The sequence below is a fragment of the Heterodontus francisci genome, chromosome 19, assembly GCF_036365525.1.
Source record: "Heterodontus francisci isolate sHetFra1 chromosome 19, sHetFra1.hap1, whole genome shotgun sequence".
NCBI lineage: Eukaryota > Metazoa > Chordata > Chondrichthyes > Heterodontiformes > Heterodontidae > Heterodontus > Heterodontus francisci.
In genome coordinates this window covers 68,555,519-68,573,087 of record NC_090389.1, presented here as the reverse complement: position 1 = coordinate 68,573,087, position 17,569 = coordinate 68,555,519, and positions in this window count along the sequence as shown.

Sequence of the window (17,569 nt, the reverse complement as noted above, 5' to 3'; positions counted from 1 at the left end):
ACAAGGGCAGCAGATGCATGGGAACACCACCATCTGCAAGTTTCCCTCCAAGCCACACACCATCCTGACTTGGAACTGTATTGCCGTTTCTTCACTGTCACTGGGCCAAAAACCTGGAACTCCCTCCCTAACAGCAGTGTGAGTGTACCTACACTATATGGATTGTAACAGTTCAGGAAGGTGGTTCATCACTACCTTCTTGAGGGCAATTAAAGACGGGCGAAAAATGCTGGCCTTGCCAGCAACACTCACCTCCCAACGACGAATAAAATAATTGGTCCCATTTAAAGTGATGCCTAACCTTCCAATTAATGAGCGTTCAGTGGTTATTGACATCAGTAAATTAGCCAACCTACCACTTAGACCATTGTCCTCTCCTTTTATAATTATCAGAATTGTAGTGTATTGTACTGAACTGGCTAAGCTAGTGTGTTGTGATAGCTAAGCATTTTGCTGCACTGCTATACTGCCTCTCTGCTGCCCTCTCTGTTGGGGAGATGTAAATAAAAAGTTGGACAATGGCTGCTTACAGTAAGACCTCATTTTAGACTTACTCAGTGAATACACAACAAGAATGGTATATTCCAATAGTTGTTTAAAAACTTTAGGTCAAAGTGCAGCCACTCCTTGTAGTTATGATAGACTTGGAAAGGCCACTCAAGCAGTTGGTTCAATTGATCTATGCTCTTGTTTCCACCAAATGCCTTTACATCAGAAGGCTGAAGTCCTTACCTATTGAGGACATAGTCCCCACTGTGTGGGAGAGAGGGACATATTTATTTAAATTATTGATGAGTAGGTAAGCCAACTGATGCCATCTCTTAAAACTGGAAGATCAAGAGCTCAATCGGTATTTCTTGAACCCTATTCAATTCCCCTATTCAATTCCTTTGATGAGACATCATTATCGCCAGCTTTAATGTCAGGAAGAAAGTCATTAACTTAACAATAGGTGTTACTGACAGGTAGCAATTATTTAATCATTGTGCCTTTCAATTAAGCAAAGTTTCCATTTTACGAATACTTAAACCTCTATGGTCAATTTGCAAAACCTATTGGTAATTACTATATTTTCCTTTTATATTTAATCAATCACATTCCAGATCTGTACAGCATTTTGTGAATGAAATGGGCATAAACATGTTTAATTGAATCACAACGCTAGGGAAATTTTTGGTTTCTTAACCAAATAAACACTAGAAACATTCTAAAGCAATTTCCCAATCAACAGAACTAGATACCAGCAGAGCTTTTATCTGCACACCATGAAAGGGTTAAGTTTCCTAATCTGAATTTGGTAAGTTTGTGGTTTTTCTCAGAAAGCCCCAGACCTCGCCCATGATTCATCGTTGCTGTTAACTTTAGTAGGTACATGTGGGTGAAAATCACATTTATTTTGTTCGGTTATTCTTCCAGTTTGTAATCAATTAAGAATTTTGACTTATTTCCTTTGTCTGTTTTTGTGATAACACAGGAAAAGAATTGTCTTCTTTCCAATAGTCATATCGTTCATTTGTAGAACAAAAGTAAACTGTGTGAAGCACACAATTCCAATACCAAGCAAAACCAGTTCTTTCTGATGTGATTACGACAGGTATTTGCTGCATGTAACTCATGACAAACAGGAAAGGCCTCATTATACCCCCAAGCAGAGATTATGTAGAAGCTTGATATGTTTTTGTTGGGATATCGAGACAGAACAATAGAGCACAATAAGATATGCTGGAAATACTCAACAGGTCTGGCAGCATCTGTGAAGAGAGAAGCAGAGTTAATGTTTCAGGTCAGTGACCCTTCAATGTTGTGAAGGTTCCTGCCTCTACCACCCCTTCAGGCAGTGTGTTCCAGATTCTAACCATCCTCCGGTGAAAAATGTTTTCCTCAAATCCCCTCTAAACCTCCTGCTCCTTACCTTAAATCTATGCCCCCTGGTTATTGACACCTCAGCTAAGGGAAAAAGTTTCTTCCTATCTACCTATCTATGCCCCTCAAATTTTGTATACTTCAATCAGGTCTCCCCTCAGCCTTCTCTGCTCTAAAGAAAACAACCCTAGCCCATCCAGTCTCTCTTCATAGCGGAAATGCTCCAGCCCAGGCAACATCCTGGTGAATCTCCTCTGCACTCTCTCCAGTGCAATCACATCCTTCCTATAGTGTGGTGCCCAGAACTGTACACAGTACTCCAGCTGTAACCTAACTAGTGTTTTATACAGCTCCATCATAACCTCCCTGCTCTTATATTCGATGCCTTGGCTGATAAAGGCAAGTATCCCATATGCCTTCCTAACCACCTTATCTACCTGTGCTGCTGCCTTTAGTGATCTATAGACAAGTACACCAAGGTCCCTCTGACCCTCTGTACTTCCTAGGGTCCTACCATCCATTGTATATTCCCTTGCCTTGTTAGTCCTCCCAAAATGCATCACTTCACACTTCCCAGGATTAAATTCCATTTACCACAGCTCCGCCCATCTTACCAGTCCATCTATATCGTACTGTAATCTAAGGCTTTCCTCCTCACTATTTACGACACCACCAATTTTCGTGTCGTCTTCGAACTTACTTATCATACATCCTATAGTCACGTCTGAATTATTAATATACACTACAAACAGCAAGGATCCCAGCACCGATCCCTGTGGTACACCATTGGTCACAGGCTTCCAATCGCAGAAACAATCCTCGACCATCACCCTCTGACTCCTGCCACTAAGATAATTTTGGATCCAATTTGCCAAATTACCCTGGATCCCATGGGCTCTTACCTTCTTAACCCATCTCCCATGCGGGACCTTATCAAAAGCCTTACTGAAGTCCATATAGACTACATCAACTGCTTTACCCTCATCTGCACACAAAGTCACCTTCTCGAAAAATTCAAACAAATTTGTTAGACATGATCTCTCCCTGACAAAGCCATGCTGACTATCCTTGATTAATCCCTGCCTGTCCAGTGAAGATTAATCCTGTCCCTCAGAATTTTTTTCCAATAGTTTCCCTACGATTGACGTTAGACTCACTGGCTTGTAATTACCTGGTTTATCCTTACTACTCTTCTTGAATAATGGTACCACATTCACTGTCCTCAAGTCCTCTGGCACTTCTCCTGTGGCCAGAGAGGATTTGAAAATTTGTGTCAGAGCCCCTGCAATCTCCTCCCTTGTCTCACATAGCAGCCTGGGATACATCTCATCTGGGTCTGGGGATTTATCCACTTTTAAGCCCTCTAAAACCGCTAATACCTCCTCCCTTTTAATGCTGACTTGTTCAAGTATATCACAATCCCCATCCCTGATCGCTACACCTACACCGTCCTTCTCCATAGTGAACACAGATGAAAAGTAATCATTTAAAATCTCATCTATGTCCTCCGGCTCCACACACAGATTGCCACTTGGGTCCCTAATGAGCCCTACTCTTTCCCTGGTTATCCTCTTGCCCTTAAAATACTTATAAAATGCCTTGGGATTTTCCTTTATCTTGCCCGCCAGTGTTTTTTTATGCCCCCTCTCCTTTTTTAAGTACGCCCCTACACTTTCTATACTCCTCTAGGGCCTCTGCTGTTTTCAGCCCTCTGAATCTGCCATATGCCTCCTTTTTTTCCCCTTATCCAATCCTCTATATCCCTTGGCATCCAGGGTTCCTTGGACTTGTTGGTCCTACCCTTCACTTTTACGGGAACATGTTGGCCCTGAACTCTCACTATTTCCTTTTTGAATGACTCCCACTGGTCTGATGTGGACCTTCCTACAAGTAGCTGCTCCCAGTCCACTTTGGCCAGATCCTGTTTTGTCATATTCTAATCAGCCTTCCCCAATTCGTACCTTTATTCCTGGTCCATCTTTGTCCTTTTCCATAACTACCTTAAATCTTACAGAATTATGGTCAGTATCCCCGAAATGCTCCCCCACTGACACTTATACCACTTGTCCAGCTTCATTCCCTAAGATTAGGTCCAGTACTGCCCCTTCTCTTGTAGGACTTTCTACATGCGGCTCAAAAAGCTCTCCTGGATGCACTTTAAGAATTCTGCCCCCTTTAAGCCTTTTGCACTAAGACTATCCCAGTTGATAGTGGGGAAGTTGAAATCCCCTACTATTATTACCCGATTATTTTTACACCTCTCTGAGATTTGCCTTCATATCTGCTCCTCTATCTCTCCCTGACTGTTTGGAAGCCTGTAGTACACTCCCGGCAAAGTGATTGCCCCCTTTTAGTTTTTAAGTTCTACCCATATGGCCTCATTTGAGGAACCTTCTAAGATATCATCCCTCTTTACTGCAGTAATTGACTCCTTGATCAATAGTGCAATGCCACCTCCTCTTTTACCCCCTCCCCGTCACACCTGAAGATTCTATGCCCTGGAATATTGAGCCGCCAGTCCTCCCCTTCCCTCAACCACGTGTCTGTGGTTGCAAAAATATCATATTCCCATGTGTTAATCAACGCCCTCAATTCATCTGCCTTACTTGTAAGACTCCTTGCATTAAAATAGATACAATCCAGCCTTGCATTATTCGTTTGTGCCTTAACAGGTCTATATTTGTTCTGCCTTCCAGACTGACTTAGTTTCTCTTCTATATTTGGCTGTGCATCACCCCCTACTGTACATCCACTCTGTAACCCATCCCCCTGCCAAATTAATTTAACCCCCCCCCCCCCCCCGCCCCCGCCCCCAACAGCACTAGCAAACCTCCCAGCAAGGATGTTGGTCCTGTTCCAGTTCAGGTGCAACCCATCCGACTTGTACAGGTCCCACCTTCACCAGAAACAGATGCAGTAATCCAGAAAACTAAAACCCTCCCTTCTGCACCATCTCTTCAGTCATGTATTTATCTGCTCCAACCTCCTATTCCTATACTCACTAGCACGTAGCACCAGAGGTAATCCAGAGATTACAACCTTTGAGGTCCTGCTTTTTAATCTGCTACCTAGCTACCTAAATTCTTGTTGCAGGACCTCATCCCTCTTTCTATCTATGTCGTTGATACCAATGCGAACCACGTCTTCTAACTGTTCACCCTCCCCCTTCAGAATGTCCTGCAGCAGCTCTGTGACATCCTTGACCCTAGCACCAGGGAGGCAACATGCCATCCTGGAGTCACGTTTGCGCCACAGAAATGCCTATCTGTACCCCTTACGATAGAATCCCCTATCACTATTTCTCTCCCACTCTTTTTCCTCCCCTCCTGTGCAGCTGAGTCACCCGTGGTGCCACAGACTTGGCTCTTGCTGCATTCCCCTGAGAAGCTATCTCCTCCAACAGTTTCCAAAGTGGAAAATCTGTTAGAGAGGGAGATGGACCCAGGGGACTCCTGCACTACCTGCCTAGTTCTTCTTCTCTGCCTGGCAGTCACCCATTCCCCTTCTGCCTGAGTAGTCTTTACCTGCATGTGACCACCTCCCTGTACGTGCTATCCATGATGATCTCAGCCTCGCGGATGCTCCAGTGTGTCCCCAGCCGCTGCTCCAGATCCAAAACACGGATTTTGAGTAGCTGTAGCTGGAGACACTTCCTGCACACGTGTTTGCCCTGGACACTGGAAGTGTCCCTGACTTCCCACATTGCAAAGGAGAAGCACTCCACACTGCCAAGCTGCCCTGCCATGACTTACCCTTAATTTACTCCCTTAAATTACTCATAAATTAGAGATTATTTACACTAGGGACCTTGATTCCCTAAAAAACACTACTTACTATATAAAAAAACTGTAGACCTTACCTTTCTCTTTACTTTAGTTACTAACCCAGCTACTTACTGATACTCCCTAACGGCAGTTACTCACCAACCAATAACCTTGCAGCTTTCCTGTGATGTCACTTTCACTTTGTTTTCAAACTCCAGCACGCCTGGACTCCTCTCTGCTCCTCTCCCAGACGGTAAGTGCTCTAGGCTGTGATCCTTGGGCTTTATCGGCTCCCCGCTCTGTGTTCTTCCCTCAGGTCTGCTCCTCTCTGCTGCTCTCCTGGAAGGTAAGTGCTCTAGGCCTCGATCCTCGGGCTTGCCGTCAATATTTTAAGTGGCCGCCCACTGCGTAATTGCGGTGGCGTAGGGGTGCAGGTCCCTTGGGGGACAGCTGCCATATTCCGAGCAGTGGCAGGACTACAAAATTCAGTCCTATGTATTTTCTTCAAAGATTTGCCAGACAAGGTTGTAGAAAGCAAATACTAGCCAACATTCAAGATGCAGTTGAATGTTAAGCTGAGAGAGTTAAACTATTATAAGAAAGAGTTTCAATAAGCCAAATGATCCTTTCTTATGTTCCCAATAGTAGATATCAAGAGATGCCTGATATTGTTATCTAATATAAGCTTGTTTAACAAATTTGTAAGGTATTTTATAGATAGTTATATATTTTCTTTGGGATTTTCTCCATGCAGGCTAATCATTAATTAGTGTTCTTTAAGTCATTCTGGAGGATAGGATTGTAAGGATCCTGCATTTCTCCATGGCTGCTTGCAGTGGCACTTTGTGTTGGGCTGGGAAGCGGTATGATTCAAGGTGAATGACTTTGCTAACATCAGCTTATTCTTCCTCAGCCCAACCCACTGCATCCAACCTCATGTCACCTAATGAAACATTTCACTTCTATCTACCTCTGCATCTAGAGACCCAGAAAAGATCTGAACCAGTGGACCCAATTTGGCCAAATGGATTTGAGTGACGGACAGATGAGGAACTTGTACCCAGTACCTTCTGGCCCTGTCAAAAAACACTCTGTCATGACTGCTTAAGCCATCTTTGCTTTATGCGTATTGTGAATATGATTCACTCTAAATTATGCTTATACTTACACAGTTTATTCATGGTCTTGTTGACTTTTATTAATTCTAGTCAATCTCCCATGGCATCAATTACCATTAGTTGGGGAAAATGATGGGGGCAATTTTCAACTGTATGCTGCCCGTTTGTGCCTGAAAAAGAGATGGAAGTTGATTGAGGGTTTGGTGGGGGGGGGGCACCTTGTCTGCCCCATAGACATCCAATAACCACCTGATGCAATTTTCATTCCAGGCCTATAAATGGGGGAGCAGCATGTCTTGCCTTTTTCACACTGCTTAAGTATTGTAGGACCCTGATTGCAATTTTCAGGTACGAATGGATTGACATGTGTCGTGCAAGGACTGCCCATTTATTCTAGGTGTGAGTGGTCCTTAAAAAGACTGCTGATGGCCCCTCATGAAAAGGCCCAGAAAATCTTTCTGGGAGAGTTTTAGTAAGGCCAGGATATGTCAGGCTGCTCCTCCTGGCATAACAAAATGACTACAGTCCGCTGTCAGCTCATGATCATCCCTTGCTTGGATTGGCTCCCCCGCCTTTGGTGGGACTTGCCAGCCAGCTCACCTTGGGAACTGTCGTTCCACAGCAGGCGAGCCTCAGCAGGGTTCCCATTTGGTATCCATGGCTCACCTGTGATATTCTGACTAGGTCACGACTTGAAAGTGGTTCAGGCCTCCCTACGCTATTTTTAGAGGTTGGATTGCAACCACTGGAGAAAGTAACAACATGCTGTTTTATTCATTAGAGCTTTGCCCATTGATGTCAATGGACTGGGATGTGACAGCATTAGCAACTCAATTCATTATAGAATTTTTAATGTTCCCATCAAATTCATTTAGCAGACTGTGCTGCACTTCCTCTTCATATGTGATGCCACTCCACAAGAAGTTGCCAGGCATGTTTAGGCTAGTCCCAGACTGATAATTATCAGTTCTATACAGTTTTTGTGGTTTATCAGATCTATTTTAATAGATATCTGTGGAAAGTACCTGAGATAACACAATCTGTGTCTGACTCAAGGATGCCTTTAAGACTTGATTCCAATTGAAATGCATCAAGATTCATTGGGGAGGGTATGTGCCTGTAGCACGAAACGGACTGAAAAATTAATCAACAAATGACTTTACACCACGTCCAATTTTCTTTTGCATTGTCTGGTGGCCAATGGCCACTTGGAATTATGGTATAGATTTCCTGGTAGGATTCATTTCAACTTTCAAAACTTAAAAAGGAATAATGTCCTGGGATTGAGCAGCCTAACTAACTGTCCTTAAATTGAGTTCTGCTGGTCATTCCAAATGCAGCCCAGAAAAATTTCTGAGTTATATTTTTGTGGAAGCAGGAGGAGCAGGAGTGGTCCACAAAAGTACTGTAGGTTGTCTCCAGCCCTGGTTGCCACCACCCCTCCACCCCCACCCTTGCATTCACCACCCCACCCGCATGGCCTACCTGCAGGCTGGCACACAGTTTGAGCCACCTGCTATTGCACTGGACCAGAGCTAGCAAGTTGCAGCAGGAGGCCAGTTCAAGGCATGGAACTTGCCAGCAGGGTACAAATGAGGCCCAAGTTCAAAACAGCCCTGGCCTCCTCCGTCACGTCACAGGTGGATGATTGATGTGCTCTGCTGAGTGGCTGCCTCAGCGTAAAAATCAGCCTCATTGATTGTGCCCAACTGTTTGGCAAATCATGAGATGGCAACACAATGCCCTTCAGTTCTTCGGCACATGCTGATTGACTGAATGGAAGAAAATTGTTGAGGAGGCAATGAAACCTCCAATTACTTACCATTTTCAAAGTGTTAAATACCAGTGGGAATTCTGATATTTAAAAGTTTTCAATTAACTTCACTTCCCATTGACACGAATGACAAATGGAATTTCACAATATACTGGTGTTATGGTAATGTCACCGGTATTGCAAAAGCATGCTCCAGATATAAGAAATCACAGGTGGCCTTATGAACTGACAAAGCACCTTCATTCTGTATAATGAAAACTGAAAATTAATTTCGAAGTGTTGCATTGAAACACATTTACTCAGCGGGCAGAAATAAAAATAGACAGCACACATTTCACAGCAGAGCATACACTGATATACTGCAACACTTCATAGAGGTAAGACTATCATGAGCAACAATACGAATAACTTGCTTTAATATAACCTCTTTAACAGAGTAAAATATTCCAAGGCGCTTCACAGGAGCGTCATCAAACAGAATTTGACACCAAGCCGCATAGGAAGTTGTTAGAACAAATGAGGAAAAGCTTGGTAGACTTTAAGGGGTTTCTTGAAGGAGGAGGGAGAGGTAGAGAGGCTGTGGTTTAAGGTTGGAATTCCAGATTGTAGGGCCTAAGCAGCTGAAGGCACAGCCACCAATGGAGGAGAGATTAAAATCAAGGATGTGTAATGACAGCAGAGTTTTGGATGAGCTGAAGTGTATGGATGGTGGAAGATGGGCCGAATGGCCGCCTTCTGCACCATTATGACTCTATGGGAGGCTGGCTAGAAGAGCATTGGAATAGTCAAAGTTGAGGCATAGATGAGAGTTTAAGCAGCAGATGAGCTGAGGGAAGAGTGGAGTTGGATGCTATTATGGAGGTGGAAGTAGGTGGTCTTGGAAATGAAGTGGGTATGTAGTCGGTAGCTCATCTCAAGGTTAAAATGCAACACATTTGTTGCAAACTGTCTGGTTCAGCCTCAGACAGTTGCCAGGGAGAGGGATGGAGTTGGTGGCTAGGGAATGGAGTTTTTGGTGGGGGATCAAAGACAATGGCTTTGGTTTTCTTAATATTTAGTGGAAGGAAATTTCTGCTCATCCAGTGCTGGATGTCAGATAAGTAGTGTGACAAATTAGAGAGAGATGTGAGGGCAGGGGCTCAGGAGAGGTGGTGGCAGGATAGTGCTGGGTATCATCAGCATTGTACACGTCGAACCCGACCTTGTGTTTCCAGATGATGTCACTGAGGGTCAGCATGTAGATGAGAAATAGGAGGTGGGCCAAGGATAGATCTCAATGAATGAAATATTAGAATCATAGCATTTTCTGTTAACTGTGAGGGCAACTGTTGTATCTTCATCCCTCCTACAAATCATATTTGCAAGCAGGCAGTTGCTGTCCTGTAGGCAGCATTTAACTGATAAAATGTAATGATCGAAAGTAACCTCTTGCTCTCTGTACAACATCTAATGGTATTTCTGCTTCACTTGATCACTCGACAAACATAAAAAGATTTTTAGTTGACAGGATGTCAAATCCTAGCTCTATCAAAATACTCTTCTCCATGTACAAAGTAAAATTGGAATTCTTCTACTTGACAAAGTATACCTTTAGTGAACAATCTGGCGTGTTTCTGCATCACTAATGTAGTGACTGTGTTTCCTTTGCTAATTTTGTTTTAGAAATGGGGCAGGATTTTCAATCAAGGTTGGAGTCTGGATCAGAGGGAAGCGGGCCTGCAATTTCGCGCTGCCAGTGACCCTGCTGGTTCCCCACCATGGTCCTGACCCTGAGCCATTTTCAAAGAGGCCGGATCAGGGTTGGATTGGCTGCCCACTGGCAAGCTGCATTTGTTGTATGATCACTTTATGAGTGATGTCTCTTTAAGAATGCAGTATGCTAATGAGCTAAATACCAGGATATAGTCATGTGACTAGAAGCCATAGTCACTCTGCACTGGAACACCCCAGACAAAGGTTCTGTATATAGTTTGTTCTGTATTGTATATACTAGTTTAGCTGTTAATTAAACCCTCTAGAGATCTTCAAGGAACTGGAATCCATTTACCTCATTGTGTTGCTTAAGATAACACAAAGAAGCTCATAACATGATGTCAAAGGTGGTGAAAAGACAAGATATAAGCTTGAAGACCACAGGTAAAACAGCTGTGAAAGCGACCCTTCCTACAGCCAAAAGAGAGAAGGTTCAAAAGAAATACTGGCCCAAACAGTGGAAAGATGAAATACTTACATCCAGCTGTGGAAGACAGAGCACTGAACGACAGGCTGCAAATAAATTCCTGTGATCGGGTGAGTCATTGTGCCAACGGTCGAGGAATCCCAGATTTAAAAAAAAAGCTTTGAAGTGCTGAATAAATAGATTTTTTTTAAAGGCACCATGGGAGAGAAATTGAGAAATTTAGGCCCTGCTCCCACGCCGACTGGAATTTCCAGTTGGCAATATGGGCAGCCCACATCGGCCTGGATCATGTCCAGGCCAACGTGGCGGGCATAAAGAGGGAAGGGGTGGGGGGTGGGGGCAGGGTCATGATGGTGATTGCAAGGGACCCCTCCCCGCAGCCTGGGGCCACAGCTGCGGCCGCTGGCTATTCCCTGGATGGGTTGTTCCTCCAGGATCATGGCCAGGCAGCTGTGGCCATTTTAAAAATCAAAAAACCGACCTGGCCTCCTCCCGCTCTCCATTTTCAGATTGGCAACTCCCACCTCGGCTGATGGAGCTGCCGATCTGTGAGTCCTGGAGGGCATCTCATTTGCCCTCCAGCCTCGGGAGCCCGCCTGCCCTCCCTGATTGGATGGCAAACCTGCTCCCCAGTCTTTAATTGGCTGAACATTTAAAAATACCAGTGGCCATGTCAGGAACATGCCGTGAGGGGTTCGGTCCCAGAACTAGCCCCCAGGTCAGGTTCCCGACCCCAGAATAAAAGTGCAGCCGCTGGACTCACAGAAATGTGTGCGACCGAGGTGGGAGGAGTGCACTGTCTTTTCTAGTTCCACTTCTCCACAGGTCACAACATACATTTAAACATTTACCCAGTTACCAATGCAGTCAATCATATACTCTACTCTTTATCCCAGAATAAAATACACCAACCAGGTTTCTTTAATAAACAACAAAATTATCAGTTTATTATAAAACAAGACTTATCCAGTAATGAAGCAAAGCATTAACACACAGATTAAAATATGAAAGTTCCTTTTTAAAATACCCCATGCACAAACTCACACACTGAAAAAAAAATTCACTCTGCAGAGCTCTGTTACAAAAAAAAGAATACTTTGGTCAAATACTTGCTAATTCTTGAAGAAAAAAGAGAAGATATGGAAGGATGTCCGTTGTCCCTTTTGGTCTGGTGTACGGGTGTACGGAGACGGGTCACTGGGATCTTTTCAGAAGCAGTTCATTCTGGAGATGTTGAGAATTAATCTGGTAGACTTTCCAGGAGAAATGTGGCACCGGGGTATCCGCTATCACACTCTGTTTTCGCTGGGTTTTTTCAAAGACAGGAGGAAAGAGGAGCTGCCATATTGGACCTCTCAGGGTCTTCTCGAGAGGTACAGGAAAGATGAGCTGGTGTATCTTTCTGGGCAGGTTGATCTTCAACTGCTTTTCAAACACTGCCCATACTGCAAATGAACCAAAACAATGATCTGAATTTTAAAGCACGCTGCTGATCTCAGTGGCAAGCTTCAAAAGCAGCATGGCGCACACGCGAGATTTGCACCACTGAGCTGCCGTGATATTTAGTGCGACAGCTCAGTTACATGGAGGGGGCAGACTACCTGGCTCCGATGATGGAGAGGGGGCGGGCAAGCTGCCCCTGGCAATGGCGTCCAGCGCCACCACGCAGGCGCCGGCACCATTTTTAATGGTCTTCAGACCCTTCTGTTTTATTAAAATATTCGAAGGCACAGGTTTGTAAAGAAATTAAAATAAAAATTTATTCGCACTACCAATCCCCTCTCTCACCCCCCCCCCCCCATGAATAATCATTTTCTTATTTTTCATATCCCCCCCAAAAAAGTTAATTTTCGATCATGACCTTTTCCCCCTGAACTTTCTTTCCTTTAACCTTCAACCCCTTCCCACCATCCCCTCAACCAATCATCTTCCTTTTTGCCACTCCTGCTTACCCCTCTGTCCTGAGAAATTCACTCCTCCCTCCTCCCGACATGTGTCACTCCTCGGATCTCCAAATGGAGATCCAAAGGCATGGGAGTTCCGGCCATCGGCTGGAATATTGGTGTGGGATGGCTTTTGGGACAAGGTATGCATTTATGCATTGATCAAAATTTATTTAAATAAAGGCTCCACTGCCATGCGGCGGGGGTTGGGGGAGGGGGAGGAGGGGGAGGCGGGGGCAGGGGAGCCGCCCCGAGGCCTTGCTGTCGCCGATAAATGGGGCAGGGCCTTCCCGGCATTGAGGCCCGCAAGTATTTTCCAGGCCCTCCTGCATGACCCCTGATGTTGGGGGGCTGGTAAAATTCAGCCTAATATCGCAGAAGCGAAACCAAACAGCAAGTCAGAACCTCCTGACCCTCACAAATCTTGACATGTCACTTCTCTGTAAATATCTTTTCCAGGTCACCAAGGTTTCTGTTATTTTAATGAGCCTAAGGCAGGTGATTTCCAGTAAAGGTTGTTTTCAAACAAGTCCTCAGGTGTCCTTCTGGCGACCTCTTTTAAAAAAACAAAGTCCAACATTTATGGAATTACTTCAGTTTTCAAATGAATCCATCTCCACAATTTAAATATCAGTCCTTAAAAAATACTTAACCAAAAATATAGAAGTACCTTCATAACAAATGGTAATAGCTATTGTCTGGTTAACAAGGATGATGAGCATATGATTGATTTGGAGCCTGTGATTCTACTGAGAACAATAATTAATTAAGAGTTGCAAACATGCTAGTTATTACTGTGAAACGATTGTAACTATTTAATTCAGGGGCAGCCTGGCGCTCTGGAACTACTGATGAGGGCACTCAGGAATATCTGCCAATTTCACATATCCGCACTTCATTTCATTCACCTTTGTTATATCTTCTGCCCAATTTTATCATATGATTTGGTTGCAGTAGCTTTGACAGAAGCGGAGGTGCGGAGCGAACTTGCAGCTGGGAGGTCAATTTCAGTGTAAGTTAAAAGTTAATTCCCTTTTGTTTTCGGAGGACCAGGGGACTGCTGGGTAAGTAAAAACTATATATTTGGGCGGTGGCTGTACCCGAGACACTACACGTGTAGTGTCTCCCACCCACCCTCCTCCTCTAACCAAAAAAAAAGGACTCTGGTGTGTTGATAAGGTAAGCTTTTTATTTAAAAGGTTCTGTCTGTCGGATTGCTAAGCTAACAAGTTTTGACTTTTTTTTTTTGGTTTTTCAGTAGATTTGTTGGGAATTTAGAATAGTGGGAATGGAGGTTAAGGCAGTTGTATGTTCCTCCTGCAGAATGTGGGAGGTAAGGGTCACCAAGAGTGTCCCTGCTGACTGCATCTGCGGGAAGTGCACCCAACTCCAGCTCCTCGAGAACCGCGTTAAGGAACTGGAGCTGGAGCTGGATGAACTTCGGATCATTCGGGAGGCGGAGGGGGTTATTGAGAGGAGTTATGGGGAGGTAGTCACACCTCAGGTAAAAGAAGTAGGTAGATGGGTTACCGTCAGGGGAAGGAGAGGGAACCAGCAGGCAGTGCAGGGATCCCCTGTGGCCGTTTCCCTCAACAACAGGTATACCGTTTTGGATACTGTTGCGGGGGACGACTTACCAGGGGTAAGCAATGGGGTACAGGTCTCTGGCACAGAGTCTGTCCCTGTTGCTCAGAAGGGAAGGGGGAAGAGGAGCAGAGCATTAGTCATTGGGGACTCCATAGTTAGGGGAACAGATAGGAGGTTCTGTGGGAACGAGAGAGACTCACGGTTGGTGTGTTGCCTCCCAGGTGCCAGGGTTCGTGATGTCTCGGATCGTGTTTTTGGGATCCTTAAGGGGGAGGGGGAGCAGCCCCAAGTCGTGGTCCACATAGGCACCAACGACATAGGTAGGAAGAGAGATGGGGATTTAAGACAGAAATTTAGGGAGCTGGGGTGGAAGCTTAGAGCGAGAACAAACAGAGTTGTTATCTCTGGGTTGTTGCCCGTGCCACGTGATAGCGAAGCGAGGAATAGGGAGAGAGAGGAGTTGAACACGTGGCTGCAGGGATGGTGTAGCAGGGAGGGTTTTGGTTTCCTGGATAATTGGGGCTCTTTCTGGGGTAGGTGGGACCTCTGCAAACAGGATGGTCTTCACCTGAACCAGAGGGGTACCAATATCCTGGGGGGGAGATTTGCTAGTGCTGTTCGGTGGGGTTTAAACTAATACAGCAGGGGAATGGGAACCAAAATTGTAGTTCCAGTGTACAGGATGTTGAGAGCAGTGAGGTCAGGGATAAGGTTACAAGGACGCAAGAGGGCACTGGCAAGCAAGAACTTGGTTTCAAGTGTGTCTACTTCAACGCCAGGATCATCCGGAATAAGGTGGGTGAGCTTGCAGCATGGGTTGGTACCTGGGATCTCGATGTAGTGGCCATTTCGGAGACATGGGTAGAGCAGGGGCAGGAATGGATGTTGCAGGTTCCGGGATTTAGATGTTTCAGTAAGAACAGAGAAGATGGTAAAAGAGGGGGGGGTGTGGCATTGTTAATCAAGGAGAGTATTACAGCGGCAGAAAGGACGTTTGAGGACTCGTCTACTGAGGTAGTATGGGCAGAGGTTAGAAACAGGAGAGGAGAGGTCACCCTGTTGGGAGTCTTCTATAGACCTCCGAATAGTTCCAGAGATGTGGAGGAAGGGATAGCGAAGATGATTCTCGACAGGGGCGAGTGTAACAGGGTAGTTGTTATGGGGGACTTTAACTTTCCAAATATTGACTGGAAATACTATAGTTCGAGTACTTTAGATGGGTCAGTTTTTGTCCAGTGTGTGCAGGAGGGTTTTCTGACACAGTATGTAGACAGGCCAACCAGGGGCGATGCCACATTGGATTTGGTACTGGGTAATGAACCCGGCCAGGTGTTAGATTTAGATGTAGGTGAGCACTTTGGTGATAGTGATCACAATTCGGTTAGGTTTACCTTAGCGATGGGCAGGGACAGGTATATACCGCAGGGCAAGAATTATAGCTGGGGGAAAGGAAATTGTGATGCGATTAGGCAAGATTTAGGATGCGTAGGATGGGGAAGGAAACTGCAGGGCATGGGCACAATCGACATGTGGAGCTTATTCAAGGAGCAGCTACTGCGTGTCCTTGATAAGTATGTACCTGTCAGGCAGGGAGGAAGTTGTCGAGCGAGGGAGCCGTGGTTTACTAAAGAAGTTGAAGCGCTTGTCAAGAGGAAGAAGAAGGCTTATGTTAGGATGAGACGTGAAGGCTCAGTTAGTGCGCTTGAGAGCTACAAGCTAGCCAGGAAGGATCTAAAGGGAGAGCTAAGAAGAGCAAGGAGAGGACACGAGAAGTCATTGGCGGATAGGATCAAGGAAAACCCTAAGGCTTTCTATAGGTATATCAGGAATAAAAGAATGACTAGAGTTAGATTAGGGCCAATCAAGGATAGTAGTGGGAAGTTGTGTGTGGAATCAGAGGAGATAGGGGAAGCGTTAAATGAATATTTTTCGTCAGTATTTACGCTAGAGAAAGAAAATGTTGTCGAGGAGAATACTGAGATTCAGACTACTAGGCTAGATGGGATTGAGGTTCACAAGGAGGAGGTGTTAGCAATTTTGGAAAGTGTGAAAATAGATAAGTCCCCTGGGCCAGATGGGATTTATCCTAGGATTCTCTGGGAAGCCAGGGAGGAGATTGCAGAGCCTTTGTCCTTGATCTTTATGTCGTCAATGTCGACAGGAATAGTGCCGGAAGACTGGAGGATAGCAAATGTTGTCCCCTTGTTCAAGAAGGGGAGTAGAGACAGCCCTGGTAATTATAGACCTGTGAGCCTTACTTCGCTTGTGGGTAAAATGTTGGAAAAGGTTATAAGAGACAGGATTTATAATCATCTTGAAAAGAATAAGTTCATTAGCGATAGTCAGCACGGTTTTGTGAAGGGTAGGTCGTGCCTCACAAACCTTATTGAGTTTTTCGAGAAGGTGACCAAACAGGTGGATGAGGGTAAAACAGTGGATGTGGTGTATATGGATTTCAGTAAGGCGTTTGATAAGGTTCCCCACGGTAGGCTATTGCAGAAAATATGGAAGTATGGGGTTGAAGGTGATTTAGAGCTTTGCATCAGAAATTGGCTAGCTGAAAGAAGACAGAGGGTGGTGGTTGATGGCAAATGTTCATCCTGGAGTTTAGTTACTAGTGGTGTACCGCAAGGATCTGTTTTGGAGCCACTGCTGTTTGTCATTTTTATAAATGACTTGGAAGAGGGTGTAGAAGGGTGGGTTAGTAAATTTGCGGATGACACGAAGGTCGGTGGAGTTGTGGATAGTGCCGAAGGATGTTGTAGGGTACAGAGGGACATAGATAGGCTGCAGAGCTGGGCTGAGAGATGGCAAATGGAGTTTAATGTGGAAAAGTGTGAGGTGATTCACTTTGGAAGGAGTAACAGGAATGCAGAGTACTGGGCTAATGGGAAGATTCTTGGTAGTGTAGATGAACAGAGAGATCTTGGTGTCCAGGTACATAAATCCCTGAAAGTTGCTACCCAGGTTAATAGGGCTGTTAAGAAGGCATATGGTGTGTTAGCTTTTATTAGTAGGGGGATCGAGTTTCGGAGCCACGAGGTCATGCTGCAGCTGTACAAAACTCTGGTGAGACCGCACCTGGAGTATTGCGTGCAGTTCTGGTCACCGCATTATAGGAAGGATGTGGAAGCTCTGGAAAGGGTGCAGAGGAGATTTACTAGGATGTTGCCTGGTATGGAGGGAAGGTCTTACGAGGAAAGGCTGAGGGACTTGAGGTTGTTTTCGTTGGAGAGAAGGAGGAGGAGAGGTGACTTAATAGAGACATATAAGATAATCAGAGGGTTAGATAGGGTGGATAGTGAGAGTCTTTTTCCTCGGATGGTGATGGCAAACACGAG